We start from the raw sequence: 19,414 nt of genomic DNA, 5'->3' as shown, positions 1-19,414 counted from the left end.
AACAAATGCGTGTTTGAGGCCGAATGCCTGTGCAGGTCTGAAAATATTGAGTTAGTTGTTTAGCATATCTGATTTCTGGTTGTTTTACTGCCAAGTCGCATGTTTGAACCCTAATGCATTATCCATTCTTTTTTTTTTTTTTTTTTCTTTTTAAAAACCTTTATTTAACAAAATATGGAAATACAGATTCTCGCCTACAACCCCTCGGGCCGGCCAAGAAAACAGCACCAGGTATAGCACAATACACAGCTCATCAGCCGACAACCAGGGGTCCGGCAGCCATGGTAAGAAATTCGTTAAGTTCCAAATAACAGGATACGAGCGGTTTCATTTTATAACATTCAAACAACAAAAGAAACAAGGCTGCACTCCGATCAGTATGGTCATTACAGATGTGGCAGGAAGAAGCGGTCAGGAAACAATACGGTAGACAGGAGAAGGTTCAGGGAGGGAGGGACAGAACGGGAGCCCAGAGCAAGTGGAAATATCGATGTAGCTGTACATATTGAGAGCCGAAGTGTACAGTCAAGGGGAACAAGGAGTATCAGGGGGATCCACGAGGGGGGGTTCACAAATGTCCCTACGGAACGCATTCCACTGGTTCCATATCCTACCCCACTTTCGGGGCCTGCCACGGGAAACGTAGACAATTTTCTCTCTGAACATGCACCAGTCCATGTTATCTTCCCACCCGGAAACCAAGGGTGCCCTCTGAGACCCCCATAACTGCGCAATGTCCCTCTTCGTGATCATGTTGCCCAGAGTCACCCATTGAGTCTGAGCAACATCGGTCGGTTCCCACACATTCAAGAGACAGCGCTTAGGTTCAGGTAGCAGCCGAACATTCGTGACTTCATTCATCACTTCATGCACTCCCCTCCAGAAGGACTCAACCACAGGGCACTCCCATACAATATGGAGGAAAGTAGCAAGCATACCACAACCCCGCCGACACAGTCCATCATCAGAAAAACCCATACGCATCAGTCGGGGACCAGTGACATAGACTCGGTGCAGGACTTTCAGCTGAACAAGTCGCAGGCGCGCCGGAATCGCGACCTCCTTAGGAGAGGACACCGCAGCCTGCCAATCCTCATCGTCTAGCTCCAGCCCATCGGCAGTCCAGGCGCCACGCAAATGGACAAGCAAGTCCGACCGAACATTAATAAGTTTTTTGTAAATAAGAGAAATAGTGCTGTCTGGAACATGACCGTCCAGCACCCTATCCTCCAGGGGGGAACTCTCCGGAACATCAGAACCGGCCGGAAAAACCGACCCAACGGCATGGCGAACCTGAAGATATCGAAAAAATTCCGAGTCATGCAGACCATACTCTTGCTGTAGTTCCGCAAAGGTCTTCACTCTATCCTTAACCCAAAGATCGCTCAATTTACTAATCCCGATGAGGTCCCATCTATCGAATCCCTTTGACGTCCATAGTTCACCCAGCCTCTCCGCAGCAAATAAAGGGGTCGCCCCGGTAAGCCTATCCGACCACCCGGTAGCCGCGGTCGCGCTCCTCCTAGCACTCCTAGAATAAAATGCCCTGTAGTAATTCCCCCCAGGTAAGAGCCATCGGTCCATTTCAAAAGCCGGATTCGGGACAGGACCATACATAGCATGATTCACGGCACTCAACTGGGATGCCCAATAATATCGTCGTATGTCGGGTAATGCAATGCCCCCGTCATACCAGGGTAGCATGAGTTTAGCCAGTGCTATACGGGGCCGACCAGCCCACACCAGCTTCCTCTGGAGGCACTCTATTTCACGAAAATAGTGAGCCGGCACCAAATCTAGCGTGTTTTGTACGGCATACAGGAACCGGGGGAGGGACATCATTTTGAACAGCGCCGCACGTCCCAAGGGGGAGAGAGGCAGATTGCACCACGCCGCAACGTCCGACCGGAGCCGAGCGAGCGGAGGCAGCAAGTTCCGATCATAACGCAGCACAGGGTCAAGTGAAATATAAATCCCCAAATATTTAAAACCATCAGTGCAGACCAGGATCGGACATATTCGGGGCAGAGAAAGAGGGTCACTAGTAAGCGGAAAGATACAGGATTTAGACCAATTGATAACCAACCCGGAGTTGCGGCCAAAAGAGCGCAATACGTCAATAAGAACTCCCAGCGATTTACGGGGGGACGTCAAGTATAACAGGATGTCATCAGCATAGAGAGAGACTCGGTCTTCGAAATCCGGAGACCAGCGTATACCTTTCAGAGAGGGTTCCCGCCGAAGCCAGGCGGCCAGCGGTTCAAGCACAAGCGCAAACAACAACGGCGACAAAGGACAACCCTGCCTCGTGCCACGCCCGAAAGCGAAGGGCTCCGAGGCTCTGCCATTAACCACCACCTGCGCGAGAGGCTGTTCATACAGGAGTTTAACCCAAGTGATGAATTTAGGGCCAAAACCGAACTTGGCGAGGGCGGCCCACAGATACGGCCACTCAACCGTGTCAAAGGCCATCGAAGCATCGAGAGAAACCAAGATGGCCGGCTCACGAAGAGATCCCGCCCTCGCAACAACGCCATGTAGACGGCGAAGATTGAGAGCAGTATTGCGCTGAGGGATAAAACCGGACTGATCCGGGTGAACCAGTCCGCTGATCACCGTGACCAGTCGATTTGCCAGTAATTTTGCCAATATCTTCAGTTCAGCATTCAGAAGGGAGATAGGACGATACGATGAGCAACGCTCGCGGGGCTTACCATCCTTATGAATGACCACAATGGAAGCCAGCCTCTGGTCCCTGGGAAGAGAACCAAGATCTCGCGAGGCCGCGAACATACGCAACAAATACGGCTCCATTTTGTCTGGACACAATTTATACAACTCAACCGGTATACCATTAGGGCCCGAAGCCTTTCCCGAGCGAAGGGAGCGAATGGCAAGCGCAACCTCATCGGCGGAAAAATCAGCCTCCATTAACACCTCGTCTGACTCCGAGAGACTGGGCAACACAAGGTCACGAAGTAACAAGCACGAGTCCTCCTCCGGGAGGCCCGAAACCGGGGCATATACGACCCGAAAATGCTGAGCATACACCTCAACTATCTCCACCGGGTCCACGACTCGCACTCCATCATCTCTCTCAATCACTGGCACCACACGATTCAATCTGTCTCTCCTGTCCAGCCACGCAAGCAATTTCCCGGCCTTATCACCCACATCATAAAGTCGCCCTTGCTGCGTGCGATGCATCGCCTCAGCAGCGGCAGTCACAAGTGCCCTGTATTCGGTTTGCTTAAGAGCCAAAACATGCAGAATCTCAGGCGTCACTCCAGTCTCCAACCGCCCCTCAAGCACTGCAATCTCAGATTCCAAACGCACCACCTCCTCTTGGGTACGCCGCTTCTCATCGGCCACAAGGGACAAGGTCTGACCTCGGATCACCGTCTTGTAGGCCTCCCACAGTGAAACCGGGGAGGAGACAGAACCCTCATTTTCTGCAAAGTAATAGTCCACACATTTGACCACCTCGGATCTGAGTCTAGGGTTCTGGAAGTGCCACGGATTGAGCGGGGCGATACGGCCCCCCGTCCCCAAACAAATGTCTAAGTGAAACCATATCGGGGAATGGTCCGAGATCCCCCTAGCCAAGTGTCTGATTTCACGCACCGAGGCCAACTGCACCATAGGCACGACAATATAATCAAGTCTCGAGAGACTACCGTGAGCCCCCGAATGAAAGGTATACTGAAGTTGGCCAGGGTGCAGCTGCCTCCAACAATCGGCCAACCCAAAGGCATCAAGGAATTTCCCCAACCACAACTGCGATGCAGGGAGGAGCCGGGGGGGGCTACGATCACTCTCACCATTTGCCACTGAATTGAAATCGCCACCCAGCACAAGCAAGCCCTCGGGCAGGCCCAGAATGACCTTGCCCAAGTCAGCGAACGTGGTAGACTGCAGCCCAGGCGGAACATAAATAGACAGTATGGAGATCAATTTCCCCTCCCACCTCCCGGTAACGCCAGCATAGCGACCCCTATCATCTAACAGTATGGTATCCACCTCCAAGGGAAGGGAATTCCTGACCAGGATACCAGCCCCCCTCGATCCCGAGGTGAAGCCGGAGTGCGCCACCAGACGATAGCCTCTCCTGTTCAAAGCGTGGCACGTGTTGCCCACCAAATGGGTCTCCTGAAGCAGGACCACATCCGGGGAGCACCTCTTCAAATATTGCAGCACAATCCCACGTTTTATCCTGTCCCCAAGACCATTAACATTCCAGCTCAAAACCCTAAGCCCCCTACCCCCATCCCTGAAGCAAACCGACCGCACTCCCCACCTCGAAACAGTCATGTGAAAGCAAGTGATAAACAGAGCACAGCCTCGAATCAAACAAGAAGAAAAAATCCCCCCCCCACCCCCAAGGAACCCAACAATATCGAACCCCCCACCCTGCACCCCTGCGGTAGACCCAAAAGCCACCCCAACTTGCAGTGTGCCTGTCGCCCCATTAAACTAACCTACAGAAAGAGAGAAAGAAATCCCCAGAGGAGGAAGACCCCTCAGACCCCCTCACACCCCCGGGCAGTCACATAATACTCAAAACACTGTCCGGCAGCCCCTGCGATGTAATCCGGCTCGCCAATGTAGACTCACTGCTCCTGGTCCTCCACTCCTCCCTCAGCCCCTCTCGAGTCTTCTGGGCCATCAGTACGCTTCGGTAAAGTGTCCAACCAGTCACTCACCACCTCAGGGCGGTCGAAGAAAAAGGCGCACTCAGCATGTTCGATCCTCAGGCGGGCCGGGAAAAGCATGGCATACTTCAGTCCCAGGTCCCTGAGGCGCCTCTTCACGCCCGTAAAGCCCATCCTCTGTTTCTGGACGACTTGCGTGAAATCTGGATAGAAACTGATGGAGGCGTTCTCAAATTTAATGGGCCCAGTGGTTCGCGATGCCTGCAGGATAGCGTCTCTATCGCGAAAGTTAAATAGTCTAGCTATAATAGGCCGTGGAGCGGCACCCAGCTTCGGCTTGCCTCCCGGAACACGATGGGCCCTTTCGACCGCAAAAAATTTACTTAGGCCCTGCGCCGCCAGATGCTTCAACACAAGGTCCTCCACCAGGATATCAACAGGCTTATCGGCAGAAGTCTCCGGGACACCAACGATGTGGACGTTGTTGCGCCTGGCCCGGCCCTCAAAATCCTCCAACCGATTGGCAAATAGGTCACAAGTGGTCCGGAGAGTACGGACCGTGGTCTGGAGGTCAGAGACATCCGTGGTCAAACTAGCGTTCTTAAGATCAAGAGATTTGACACGCTCGTTAGTTTTCCCAAGGTCCGCTCTGATAAGGGAAACATCAACCGCCACTGTGTCTATTTTAGCAGACAGGGTTTCATACTGCTGGCCCATGCTGGATTGAATACTCGCAATGGCGCCCATCACGTCTTTCAGAGTAGGCTCCTCGCCATCAGGAGCACCGTCCCCAGCTTCCTCCAGGGCACCACTCGATCCGCCCGGGGAGCCCTTGGGTCGAGTAAAGCGATCAATGGTCTGAGACTGGGTGGCCCCCCCTCGGGACGAACCTCTTGCGCCGCGTCTCTCGACCACTGTCCTGCCCGTCATGACCGGGAAGGAACTCCAACTGGAATTGCGAAACTCGGACAAAACAGCCTCCGTCGTGGCAGGCGCCGAGTTGCGAGGAAACAAGGGCACAGCACAAGACCAGGCCAGCAGTTGCAGAGTAAGAACTCCAATCGGGAAGTGGGCTGGCACAAGGAGCAGAAACGAAACCGAAAGCACACCAAGGGAAGAGGGCGTGACCCACCAGCCGCTGTTGTTCGATTGCCACCTGGGTACTTTGGGGACTCGAGCCCCCGGTTGGCATACGTGGTAGGCCTCAAAGTTCAGGTCGCAGTAAGTCAAGCGTGCGACGGCCAAAACAAGTCACGAAAAGAGCGCTGGCATCAGCAGGGCGTCAATGAAAAAGATCCGTCGTCAGAATCAGGATAGATGACAGGATAGTCGCCGGAGGTGGAAGGGGTCCCGGGAGCTCTTAGCTCACGCGTCCATCTTGGAATCGCGCAAAGCCCCTCCGCATTATCCATTCTTACTGAGTACAAGTATATCCTACCTCATGAATTGTGATGAGGTACATCGAGTTGCGACCCACTACGGTTTGGAATTTTTTCATCCGCCCTATTAGTAGATATGTCAGTTTGTAAAATTCTTGTCGATTGACAGAAAGTCGTTATTTGAGACCCCTATTTTAAACAAAATAATAACATGCATATTCAAAGAGCTTTCAGTCACAGTCAGGGACTTCATATCCTGCAAAATATTTTGAGGCTTTTATTGGCGCTCCATCTCCAGTGTAGCCCAGCACACATCGGCTTAAGAACTGTGTGTGTCCTGGAAGTTGCAGCAGTCCAAGCTGAGACACATACTGGGAAGGGGTGCGGGGATGGCTGAAGCTCTTTTAGCCCAGTGGACGTTGTACACCTGGCTGCATGTTAGCGCATGAGATACCTTGGTGATGTTAAGCTCACAATGCACACCTGAAATACACAATCCTATTTATAAAATGCAGCATCCCTCAGAGCATTTGCTAAGCACATGCATGGGCCTCATAATGGCAGCTTGAGTTCCATAACTCACTGTGCACCCAGTAGGCAGCAGTACTAAATGCTACTACTTATCAGAAAGCAGCAGGAGTAGGCACAAGAAACAACCATCAAAACTGCCTGGCACATGCCACATGCATATTCGACCAGGATATTGTGTACTTGCTTGATATGGAGACCATTGATACAACAATGCATCTAATCCAGGATGGGATTGAAGCAATTTGCAACATACTCATTGACGTACCACTGCTGGCATGTCAGTGAATCTACTGACATTCACAATTTTAGTACAGATGGAACATTGCAGAATATAGTTGATGTGGCCCACATGTTGACACCGTTTATTTCTTTAACAGTTCAACTACGTCTTTCATTTTCTTTTGTCTAACTTATTTTTATTGAAAGATTTTTCCAAGTACATCATAGGTTATTACCTTCATTTCACACATCGCAGAGAGTGTTGTAAGTTCCAACTGGACAGAAGATGTCCATAGTTATATAGAGGTAGGTAATGACCCAACCCCAATCTCATAGAAATGCTTAAATGAGGTGTACAGTTTCTGACAACAGTGGGGTTTGGGTCAAACCATCATGATCCTTATTTAAAAGCAAACAATTTAACTAGGTGCCCCATCTTCCTTTTGCAATGTTTTTTTCCAAAATCCTTCCATCCGGAAGGTGCCATATAGAGTACAATAAAGTCATATAAAAACAACTCCCAATGAAGGAGTAACAAAAAAAAACACCCCTTCCCCAACAACGGTGGCAGCAAAATTAAGGTGACTTATTCAGATTATGATAATAGAGGGTAACTCAAAATTGAAAGAGGTGAAGTGCTCTGACAGAAGGAGGACAAACAGCCGATGGTAGTCCTCGTGAAAGGAAGGAGACTAACAGGTCCCATTTGAATTCAAAATTCTTGTAATCATCCCTAAAAATATCCGACATTCTTTCCAGGCTGAGTAACTTCCATAAATCGATGGTGTCAAAGGGAAATGGCCGGAGCTTCCCTACGCTTCCAGGCGGCTGCTAGGGTCACTTTCGCCGCACCTATACAAAGCCACATGATGTTCTTGTCTGCAAGGGTCTGATGTTCCAGGGTGGGGTCGCAAAGTCCCAGGAGGTCCCCTGCCATGGTAGTTAGAATGGGGTACCCCAACATGTCCTTAATGTGTGCGCGTATTTCTTCCCAAAAGGCGCGTTTAGTCGGACAGTCCCACCAAATATGTTGAAAGTCACCCAAAAGTCTGCAACCCCTCCAGCATCTATTGGAAGTGTTGGGAAAGATCTACTTGAGTCTGAACGGATGTAGATACCAGTCCATCATGGTCTTAAGATGAGCTTCTCAACGTTCTGTGGAGTGATTAAACCTTTTGATGTCAGTCCATAGATGTGCCCATTCCTCCTCAGAAAGACAGCGCTGTAACATTCTTTCCCACATAGACATATATTGCGGTCGTGGAGAGAGTGTGGTAGTGAGTAGGAAGTTATATATAAACAAAATCACCCCTTTCATAGTAGTGGGTTTGGTGAAGAAGGACTCAAATCTTGTAAGAGGACGGATGGCAGCCTCTCACACCGGAGGCGTAAGGGACCAGTGCATTAGTTGAGTGTAATGGTATGGTTCTGTATTCTCTATGCCATAGTCCAACTTGCAGTCATCAAAGGTGAGGGGATCAACGTTGTGAAAAAGGTGTGTCAAAGCGAGGCATCCTCCCTCCCTCCAAGTGTCAAAGGGTCACTCTTGCATGCCTGGGGGAATGCGGGGTTAAAATGGAGTGGTGTAAACGGCGAGGGGAAAGAGGTCCATCTGTCATCTCCCGCGACTAAGTCCCACACTTTTAAGGTGATGCGCGTAGGGGTGCTAATGTATGCATTCTTGGGTCTGTCCTTTTTGGGACGCCAAGCCAGATTCCAGATAGTCCTCCCCGCCAGACTGCGATCCATATTCAACCAATGTTTATTGGATTCCCACTTTGACCACTCAGTCAGCACTCTCAATTGTGCTGCTTTACAATATAGTGTGATATCTGGGAGTCCCACCCCACCCTCTGCTCGAGAGCGACGCAGTAGGGAGAAAGAAAAGCCGCGAGTCCCCGTTGCCAAATGAGGTGCAGAATCATGGTTTTAACTTGCCGAAAGAAGTCCTTTTCTAGTTCAATGTGCAGGGCATGAAATAAGTAGAGGAGCTTAAGAAGGAGTGTCATTTTGATAGTGTGTATCTGACCAAGCCAAGACAAAAAGAGGGGTTTCCACTTCGTGAGTTCTGTTTGGATATGAGTAAGAGTGTGGGGGGGGGGTAGTTGGCAGTGTAGAGTCCCTCTACCCTAGGTGTTAGGCGTATCCCCAGGTATTGCATAGAGGAGGTGGTCCATTGGAGGGGAGTGAGAGATTGGATCCTGTGGACTTCCGCTGGCAGAAGCGTGAGGTTAAGAATGTACGATTTGCCAAGATTTATTTTAAAGCCCTCAACTGTTTCAAATCTCTCAAGTTCTGATTGTAAAGGTGGAAGAGACGTGGCGGGGTCAGAGATTAACAAGAGGACATCGTCCACAAAAAGGGAAATTTTATGTGAGTCTCCACTGAATGGTATCCCTTGGATGGCAGGATTGGCTCTAATCGCCATCGCCAATGGCTCGATGCTAAGGGCAAAGAGTACGGGTGAGAGAGGGCACCCCTGTCGAGTGCCTCTATAGTGGGAGAAGGAGGGTGAGTGCACCCAGTTAACTGCAACTTTAGATCGGGGTTGAAGGTAATTGGCTCGGATCATAGTAAGACATTTAGGTGCAAATCCAAAGCTCATGAGGGTATTAAATAAGAATGTCCAATCTATCCAGTCAAAGGCTTTTTCAGTGTCTAGTCCTACCAGTACAGCGTGGATTTGACGTATGTTGGCCTTCTCTATTAGATGTACAATGCCGCAGGTATTATCATGTGTTTGTCGACCCTTGATAAATTCTGATTGTCTGGGTGTATAAGATCGGGCATGAGATCGTTCAGTCGCTTAGCTAGGATGGAGGAGTACAGCTTCGCGTCAAGGTTAAACAGAGCGATAGGCTGGAACGAGGTGCATATATGGGGATCTTTCCCTGGTTTGGGCATAACAGAGATCATGGCCTCAAACATTGATCCGGTGGTGTCACCCTCTTCTGCCATCTTGTTAAAGAGCTGCGTGAGATGTGGAGTGATGTCAGGGGCAAAGGTTTTATAGAACAGGGTGGTATATCCATCTGGCCCCGGGTTTTAGAGGAGCTTAAGAGCTTTAATAGCAGCGTTGACGTCTTCGGAGGTAATGGGGGCTGTGAGTAAATCATTCAATTCAGGGGAGACCTGAGGGAAGTGTAGTGTCAGCAGATAATCCCGTTGGGTGTCAGAGTCTAATCGATCCCTAGTGTAAAGGGCTCTATAAAATGAGCCGAAGATCTCAGCTTTTTCCTCATCTTTATGTGTGAGTTACCCAGTGGGCCCCTGTATACCTCCTATGTACTCTCTTTCTCGTTTGTCTTTTAGCTGCCTAGCTAAGTGTTTGCCAATCTTGTTGCCTTGTGAGTAAGATGAGTGTTGGAGTTTGAGGAGTGTAAATTCTGCCCTATTGTTATAGATAGCTTGAAGTTTGCCCCTCAGAGCAGTTAAATAGCAGAGAGTCTCCCTTGTGGGATTCAATTTATGGACCTGCTTCCCTCTCTCTGGTGCGTTGTGCATTTAGCGCCGAGTTAAGGGCAGTGCATTTCCCTTGAAAGACCGCCTTAAACGTGTCCCAGGTGGTATACTCTGAGGTATCCTCCTGTTATTATCAAAAAATTCAGTGATGGTTTCCCTTAGCCTAGTGCAGGATTCTTTATCCTGTGTAAGCAAGGTCAGAAAGTACCACCTGGGAGTAGTCAAGGCATCACTATTTCAGGATAGACACATTGAAAGTAGGCTATGATCTGATACTGAAAGAGGGAATATGTTGGCCTCCTGTAAAACGCCCATCAAAAACTTGGCTAATGAAAATATAGTCGAGTCGGGAGTATGTACGATGAACATGAGAGTAAGAAGTGTAATCTCGAGAGCGAAAATGGAGAGTACGCCAAGCGCCCAGAAGGCTCATGTCATAGAAGTGTTGCTGAGTGTCAGTGGAAAAGGTACCCAATTCGGAGTGTTGCGGGTGCGTGCTATCTAGGTCTTTCTGCCAAGTCAGGTTGAAGTCCCCCATTAGTATCATTGGCCCCTCCACAAAGTCTAGTACCTTCCCCATTAGCATTTTTAAGAAGATCATCTGACCAGTGTTGGGGGCGTAAACTGCTATGAAGGTCCAGATTTTACCCAACAGGCGGACCTTGACCATAATCCTGCGGCCATCTTTATTGCTCTGAATATCCAGCGGTTGAAATTTGGTAGAGGATTGGAATAAAATCGCCACCCCTCTATGTTTCGTAGGTGCAGAAGATCTGTATATTAGTGGATAGTGCTTGTGTCGCAGGTGTGTGTCCACAGGTCTGGCTAAGTGTGTCTCTTGCAGGACCACTTTATCAAGATGGTGATCAATATTATACTTTCATACCTTTTGGCATTTTTGGGGGGGAGTTAAGCCCTTTAACGTTCCAGGTTACAATAGTGATGGTCATTGTGTTAAAGTGAAAGACATTATCTCGTTGGTAGTCCTATCTGGCCTATCGTTTACTGAGTCCCAGTGAGTCCCCAGAAGTAAGTGTTCCACAATCTAGTGTTACCTGTAAATACATTGAGGTAAGAAAACTTTTAGAAACAAAATATTAAAAAGCCGCCACCATGTCCCTCCCGTCCCCTCCCCTCAAACCCCGGAAAAATTAGAACGAACATTACCAAAAAATACGATACAAAAATCGTTGCCAGTTCCCTGGTTGGGGGGTACAAAGCCCCTCAGGGACTAGGGGAGATGGTGCATCCGAGGACTCCGTCTGCGCCTATCCCGGTCGTAGCTCGAAAAACCATATTTGTGTGGCTGCAGAATAGCCTTTAGTCCACACCTGGTAGGGTTAAGAAGACAGCTCTCCTATATATACAGGCAAAATATGGCGAATTTCCCCTAGATCAGTGTTGTGCACCATTGCCTAGGGAGGATGGTTCACAGATGAGTCCAAGTATCAAGGGAGCGCAGAAGGGAGAACTACCACCAACACTCCAAATCCCCCTTAACACTGTAGTTACCAGTGTCATGTGGGTGGGTGAACACTCCAAGGCCAAGAAGCAATCTCCGGAAGTAGGGAGTCGTCTCCACACTCAAATAGGCTCCACTCCCGGAATATCAGCTGGTGGAGAAGAGAGTGAGACTGTCCCTTATTCAAATCCTCGTGGTAATATTTGTCCTTTGAGGCAGTTGGCCAGTAACTTCCCATGACCGCAAAAGAAGGAATGTGGTCTTTAGCTCCTCAGTGGACAGCGGAGTCTTATGAAGCCTTATTCGTCACTTCCCTTGAATTCATCCATAGCATGCGGATAGAGTTCTATTGTTTGGACATCACGGGTAGTGGGGATCATCACAGGTCCCACCTCATCCAAGGGCGAGGCTCATCACCCCGCCGTACAACCGGTGTGCCAGATCAGTGAGACCTTTCCGGTATACTGAACAGTTCAGAGGAATGACTCCAGAGTCAGTTCAGTGGGGGCTTTCAGTGTTGGGAAGGTGGATCGCGTTAATGGTAGTGGATGTCTGCACCATCAACGGACCGTGGGAGGGCGACTGTTGTTTCATGATCAAGACGTGACACCTCGGCCCCTCGATATCCATGTCCAGTCGAAGAGTAGGGCGATTAGACGCCTTTCATTCACATCATTTGCGATTCCTACGTGTTTTGGTGATCCGGGTGGAGACTGGTAGACTACCTTGCGTGGTTCCCTGCGACGTGTGGTGACCCGGGCCTGAGTCCTCCGGAGGGAGACCTAGGAGCTCCAGCCCTACTTTTAAATCAATGACATGGCATTTTTTGTTGTTCAACTCGAAACCCAATCCAAATGGATAAGTCCATCTATACCGAATCTTATCTTCACAGAGTTTTGTAGTGATGGGCCGGAACAGCTGTCTTCTGGCTAGGGTGGTCGGTGACTGGTCTTCATAGATGGTGCAGGAGTGGCCCTGGAAAGTGACGATCCAGTTCTTCCTAGCTGCTAGGAGCACCACTTCCTTGACTTTGTAGGAATGAAACTTGACCAGCACATCCCGCTGGTGTTTCTTTTTGCCCGTCGTTGGTCCACCCACTCGATGCGCGTGGTCTATTTTGATTTTGAGGGTTTGAGGAGAATTTCTGCGAAGAGGCCCTCAAGGAAGGCATCCAGGTCCGGGCCCTCCGCTCTCTCTTCCAGATCCCGTATTCGAAGATTGTCCCATCGGGCCCTGTTCTCAAGATCCTCTGCTTTGAGTTGTGCTTGATAAAGCTGCTCCTGGAGGGCCTGGACGCTGTCGCCCAGGTCAGTGGTATGCAGCTCACAGTCTTGAGTCTGCTTCTCCAGGTCTAGCACTCTTGTGCCTACTGAGTCCACATCTAGTTGCAAAGAGGACAATCTATCCGTGAGATCGGATCAGAGTTGCTCTATAGATGCCTTCATGTCTTGGCTTAGGTCCTTCTGAAGTTCTGTCTTAAAGTCTCTAAACAGGCTCAGAAGATCTTCTTTTGTCAGGGTCATGTTGTCCGTCGCTTCCGCTGGATTCAACAAGGGGCGCTTATCCGCCAGTGCGAAAAAATTCAAGACTTTGTTGGATGTTTTGCTCATCGTCTTCTTAGGTGGCATATGGGTGGGCCCAGGAGGACCCCCACTGTGGTGGTAGAGAGATAGCTTGGTCTCTAGTGATTAGCTCAGTGAGGGCTGGCTGTGAGATGCTTGTAAGGGGCTGGCTTGGTCTTGGTGCTTCAGTAAGTGCGTAGGGCCGTCACACCTGCAGGATCACTACCGTGTATCATGCTTCAGCTCGCCATTTCAGACCATCGAGGGTCTCAGGGAGGGCACCTCCTTAGCTGGTAGACAGGCACCCATAAGGAGAAATGTGGAGCAGTAGCTAGATATCGATACAAGCTCAGTTTGAGGCGAGTTGTTTGTGGCCTGGATGGTCAGATCTGTACAGCACGCTCTGTATGGATCTCATGGAGCGCCATTTTGTAAAATCGGTATGTTGCCTGTATGCATCTGAGATGTGCCAGCGGAAGTCAGGCTGTGGGCCCACGATGCAGATGCCGTGTTCCAGTCTGCTGCTTTCAAAGGCACTACTGTATAAGCTTCATGATCACGAAGCAGACATCAGTCACAGGGTCTAAAGAGAACAAGGTCGTCGCCTTCCGGTACAACGGAGCCGCCATCTTTAGGTCAGGCGTGGCTCTCGTTACGGATAGTGAAGCAGGTTTTCCTCCTTCTGCTACCAAAGTTCACTTACCAGGGCCCTTCGCAGACACCTCCCGTTGGGATTCTGCTCCAAACTCTCCTACAGGCCAAACAGTAAAAAAAAATGCTTGGCGCCGTCACTTTATTATTATCGGGAGATCCAACGATGCAGCAGCCACTTAAACCTCCCAGGGGGTCATCAGTATTCACTGTTGGCGTAGGTGTGCCCCAGAGTATGACAGATTGTGCCCCAAACATCCTCTCTGTCGATCTTGCAGTCATCCGGGTCGTGGCTCCGAGTACGGCCAGTCAGAGCTCAGAGTGTGACAGGCGCCATTTTGAGGGAGCCCCGGCGGTCCGTTACTGGGCTCTTACTCAAGTGATAGAGGGAAGATCGAAGCAAACCAGTGCTCTCAATGAGTGCTCCACACCAGCGGCACTCCAGAGGTGTAATTCTTCACCAGGAGGATAGCAGGAAGCCGCAGAAAACTCGTCGGGAATAGCGCATGGACCGGGAGTCGATATGATCTTGCCCGACACCGCCCTCTCTGTCTTTCATTTTTAACTTCTTGATGACCATCAAATTGTCAGTAACAAAAAAACAAAATATTCAGCATTTGTTGGATTCCCAGTTGTGTTAGATGTGTTGCATTCACACACCATCTCACAGTGAAGTGCTGCATGTGTCTCAAAGCAATAAACTGCAATTTCTTATTTCTTTCTGAATGAGATTATCTAGTTCCACATCTTTCCCCATGGAAACCTTTTATCACTTCGGTTTTGTGATTCTGTAGGTTCAATTGAAGTAAATTATGTCTACAACTCCCAGAAACAACTAATTGGTAAAATGAAAATGAAACATGTTACACGGTGAAATGGAGAGATATGGTTAGCCTATACATATCACGCCACGGTACTTGACTGAATACGGGTAAGCAATACATAAGAGACAGGCACGGAATCACACAGTTACAAGGGCCAACATATGCTCACTAATGCACGGTTGTAAACACATGTAGCACCTATAGTAATAGTCTTGCATATTTTTAAGGTTACATATATAATAACAAATTGAAACCAAACTCAGAATGCATGGCACAGTAGAGATAGGTGAGGTTAAATATAGACTGTCAATTAAACTCAATTTGGTATCTTTTTTTGCTACAGTAAATTGGAAAGAACTCCTACTGCCATGGTTGCTGACATACCAAATGATGCTGGATTCAACCCAGATCTAATAGTGACTGAGGGTGGGTGTCTGAAAAGTTTCAGTGCTCCGTTCATCATCTCCTTTTGTTGCTTTCTTCATCCTAAGCTAGCAAGGTATGCCCAGACGTGGGTCCCTTGCTTACGTTGTCACTGGATTCAAGTTAGCCTGGCAGATGAGGGGTGTTACCTCAAAACTGGTCCCAGGATGCTTGTTTCAGGTCCAGGGAGGACCTGGCTTGGCAGTTTGGGCTGGGCTGTTCCCATGATGAATAGGGTCAAGACTGATTGGCATATGACTGCTCTAAACTGGGGAGCCAAAGTGAGCTAAAGTACGATGATGGATTCAACCCAGATCTAATAGTGACTTGGGGTGAGTGTCTGAAAAGTTTCAGTGATCCGTCCATCATCTCCTTGTGTTGGCTTTGATGACTCTCCCACCCAATTGCCAATAAAATAATTATCAATGCCTGCAATTATATTAAAGGGCATTTCAATGTGAAAACCCAGTTTGCAATGGCTACATCAGACTGAAGAGGCACAGAGGTAAAATCTAGACAGAATGTTCCATATTGTTATAATTTGCTGCGCATTACTCAGCATGGCAATATGGGGCTGGGTACCCATGTATCCAGTGAGAGAGACAGTCCGACACAGTGACAATGATAAGGAGGATATGACATTTGTCTCATTGTAAGAGATGCACACATACATTTCTCAGTAGACAATGGTGCCTGAAACATCTTTAATAAATGAATTAGGATACACGGCCAATGCATTCCATCATAATTCTAAGACTCTTTACCTCAACACACCCCATCTCTACTTAAAAAATACTCTATCACTCCAATTTATGATTCTACATCCTTCCCAAGAATCCTCAAGTCATCTAGTGATAATCATCTTACCACGAAACCAGAATGCACCCCATGACAATTCTACTACCACACTAACCCTAATAATATTAATGAGAAGACAGCAATTATTTAATCTTTGGGGGCTCTGCCTCCCTGTGTGAGTAGTTCTAGGCCATGCTATGCCAGAGAAGATTCTGCTATACTAGGAGATATGGCCTGGGATTGATTTGTTAAAATGAATGGGGTAGATGGGGTGCATGGCACCCTCTATTATTGCAGGAGGCCAGTCATATTATTATATAACAGTGCTTGCCAATCATTTAGGAGCCAGGGGCCAATTTTAAAACAACAACATTTCATGACTCACCTAGCTTTAACAGACATGAGGCAGGAAATTTTGTTAATGTACTAAAGCATCAAGTTGTAGCACACTGTCACATTTTCTATTGCAATGTCCACAAACTTTGCAGAGACATAGTGTTTTACTGCTAAGTCTATATTCCATACAAATGATAGTATGATAATCAAGTTTTAGTGAATGTTTATCAATTGTTCATCACCACGTAAATGTCTTGGTTTGTTTTGATCCCAAAATTGTCACTAATTCACTTTAGTTTTCCTTCTTTGATTGAAAAGGGAGAGGAGTTTCTAAACACCAATTCCCATGTTAAAATAATTTGCTGCATTTTGTTATAAGACATCAGCAGACATTTTACCTCCGTCTTTGAAGCCACCAAATGCGACAAGATCAATAGAACATGTTTTGGCATCTTTATTTATTGCTTGCACTTTCACAATCCACAAAAAATTGGCTCATGATACACCAGTGTGTTGCAACCAATAGTCTGGGAAACACTGTTATATGTCATTATAGGTGGGTAAGTGTCGAAAATGGGGTTGTTTTGCAATGAGTGAATCTAGGTCTCATCAAGTAGACATTAAGATCAGAGCTCGAGTTGTCTATCATGCTACATGCAGCGCTGTTTCGATTTTGCAACTTTTGAAGCAAATATGGCCCAGTTTCAGAAATCCTACACCCTCGAGCAAGGTGCAGGCTTAACAAACCTACCTACCTTTTGCAAGCAGAGCTGTAAAGTAAAAGTAAAGTCCACATTTGTAAAGCGCACAATCACCCGTAAGGGTCTCTAGGCGCTGGGGGGCCGTCGGGAAGATTAAGCGAGCTATTGCCCAGAGTCACATGGTGCTGGGCTAACCTGCCGCCGGAGCCGGGGATCGAACCGTGGTCCCCAGATTCCAGCGTCAGTCGCCCTGGCCGCGGCGCCACACCTCTCCCACACTGTAAGCCTCCCATTTGCTTTCCGGGCAGAAAATACGGCCAAGTTTGAGAGATTAAAGGAGATCACAGGAGTCACAGCATAGCGCGGCCGGCCTGCATTGGGTAGAGCCCTGGCCACCTGCATCACACCATGCCCGCACCATACCTCGCAGCATTGCATCAGGATGGCCGCATGTGAGGTTAGAAGAGTGGGCGACAGAAGAGGAGAGAGGAGGAGACTTATTTTTTTCTAAGCACACATAGGGGGGACGAAGGGCGGGCTAGCAGATTGTGCCCTCTATCGTAAAATAACTTTGCTCCGAACTTTGCCCTTGCTGTAGCCCACAGCCCCTGCCCCTGTACCTCATGCTTCTTTGTTGAACTTTACTAATCTTTGGTTTTGGTGTCCGTATTTGCACCTGCACGGCGAGGAGAGGAGACTCGCTTGGGAGTGGAGTGTGGAGGAGAGGAGGAGGCCTTCATTTGTATTGGGCCTGTGCTTGATTCTCCACATACAGGCAAAGAATGAGGAGCCCATTATTCTGAGCGTTGGGGCTCCCGCATCTGGTTCTGAAGTATCGCTTTACTAGGGCCACCACTGTGGGTGCTTGCTCTTGGTCTTCCTGCTCGGCCTGTAAGGAAGGAGAGAGCCTGAGTAAGGAGGGCATAGTGCTCCGTTGTGGTGCCAAGGCCACCCGCGGAGATGCCCCAGTTAGGTCTGGGTGCAGTTTGTGAGGTGACCTGAGGTGCTCAGGCCAGACTTGGTTAGCATATTTACATACTTGATTAGCCTTTCTAAGGAGAAGAGGAACAAAAGGCACGCACAGAAAGGGTACCTTGCACGTGTTGGGGGCTAAATACGGTACATAAATTCCCAGACCATTAAACATTAAGTCCTGGACCATTAAATATTTAGGCCGTCAGAGATAATGGCACAGCACAGAGGAGGAGGAGAGGTAAAAGGGTGCAACTGTCATGAAAGATAGAAAGACATCGTCTGTTGCCTGGGTCAAAAGACGAAAGGACCCGGGTGTGTCACGGGTTACGTTGATCCAGAGGGTACGAGGGAAATGCCACAAAAAGGGAAACCATGTGGGGTTAAAAAGGGTTCGAAAGATATCGCACTGCGAAAGTGCAAAAAGATCCAACAGCAAATGTCTCTAGAGAATACTATTATTGATTACCCAGAAGAATGGTCGACATCTAATAAGCAAGATTCATTTTTAGTCCCCACAGAAGAAGTGAGTGGGACTTCGTTGGGGCAATCTATAAACAAAATTGTGGGAAAATACCTTAGAAAGAAGCTTGATGTTTGTGATCATTCCTCTTCGTCACCCAAGACAAAGACAGGAAGGAGAGCCTAAGGAACGCAACAAGTGTAACAAATGACTCTCTTCTACCAGCTATGGGAAAACAGGGCGGGGGGGTGTAGTTGAAGGGAGGTTGTCATTACTGGAACCTAGGTTATCATCATCGCCCTGTCTTTCCCGTAGTGGATTTGATATCCCCACGGTTGATAAAGAAGCGTTGCAACAAGCAGCGTTGCTCCCCAGCAAGGCTCTATTTCCCCTGATACCTTACAGTCACACTTGGCACTTGATATGACAGCTACCTCGGCCTCGTCATAACTAGAGGTGATGTTTTAATGCAAAAGACAGTTCAGGCAATACTTGAAGCTCTAGTTGAGAATAATGGGCAAGGGAACACCTATAAAACTCAACTACAGCAGATCGCAGAGAGCTAGAACAAATTAATAACTGTATGCCTACTGTAGTGCGACCAGTAATAGAGAGATCAGGAGGTATATGTTTCATCATGTACCGTTGAGGGTGAATATATACAGACCGATAACCCACCGAGGTAAGACCTTCAAATGGATCCCTCTCAAGCACAGAAAACCCATCACCCATGCCCTTGTCACCAGCAGACTCGACTACGGCAATACACTCTACGCCGGCATTAACAAAAACCTCACCAGAAAGCTACAAAACATCCAGAACCCCGCCTCAAGACTGGTCCTCAACCTACCACGAAACTGCCATACCTCCCAACAATTACACACACTCCACTGGCTCCACATCGAGGCTAGAATCACCATCAAGATTCTCACCCACACCCACCAAGCCCTCCACAAAACCGGACAAGCATACCTCAACA

This window comes from Lissotriton helveticus, chromosome 5_1 (genome assembly GCF_964261635.1).
Source record: "Lissotriton helveticus chromosome 5_1, aLisHel1.1, whole genome shotgun sequence".
NCBI classification, from domain to species: domain Eukaryota; kingdom Metazoa; phylum Chordata; class Amphibia; order Caudata; family Salamandridae; genus Lissotriton; species Lissotriton helveticus.
This window is presented reverse-complemented; position numbering follows the sequence as displayed.